Here is a 972-nt window from a genome sequence, read left to right on the forward strand (position 1 = left end):
TATCCCAGCATCTTTCCGGGCGAAAGGCGGGGTACACCCTGGACAGGTCGCCAGTCCATTGCAGGGCAAACACATAGAGACAGACAACCATTCACACTCACAGCCACACCTATGGTCAATTTAGAGTATCCAATTAGCCTAGCCCCCATTTTGCATGTCTTTGGACTGTGGGAGGAAGCCAGAGAACCCGGAGAGAGACCCACACTTGGGAGAACATGCAAACTCCACACAGATAGATCCCACGGCCGAGCCGGGACTCAAACCCAGAACCTTCTAGCTGTGAGGCGACAGCGCTAACCACTGCACCGTGCAGCTCCTTTAGAAAATATCAATAGTAAAATGATAGAAATACAAAAGGTGGGTGGCTGTATCACTTGCAGACGTTTGCACTACTTTCGTATAAGGCAGACTTGAATGACGGAGAACAGGTAGTGCAGTTTCGGAAGGATGTTGCTGAGGGACTGGATAGAATAGATAAATCAGGGCTTCCAGGAAAGTTGAAACTGTGGTGTCTGCAGTTTGGGTTATTATAATAACCCAAATCATTTTCACTCTTCACTCATAATAACCCAAACTGGGTTATATATATAATATTAAATTAGGAAGTGGCTAGGTGTGCCTAGATGTTTAAGCACAGTGGTACTGTATGGGAAAGGCATACTTCAGCTCCCAGTAACTAGTCTAGTGGAGGAGTTTAAATGTACCAAGGTTAGGACAGAGCTCCTGTTATCTGGGAGCAAAGATGCGGTAGTTAGTAAGGTGGTTCCAAACCCAATCAAGGGGAGAAAGTGGAATCCAAGAATCGCAGTGCAGGAGGCAGAAGCAACGCTTAGGCATACAGGGATTGTGGGTAATGTCCAAATAGGCCGGGGAGGCTTGGGGCTTGGCCCAGGCAAACTGGTGTGGAGTAGAGCAGGTCCCAAGGAGAAGAGAAAGCTAGTCGTGGAGCAGGTTCGTAGACAGGAGGAATTA

The sequence above is a fragment of the Seriola lalandi genome, unplaced genomic scaffold (assembly GCF_002814215.2).
Source record: "Seriola lalandi dorsalis isolate HSWRI2012SDOR001 ecotype SW California unplaced genomic scaffold, Sedor1 jcf7180002055008, whole genome shotgun sequence".
Classification (NCBI taxonomy): Eukaryota; Metazoa; Chordata; class Actinopteri; order Carangiformes; family Carangidae; genus Seriola; species Seriola lalandi.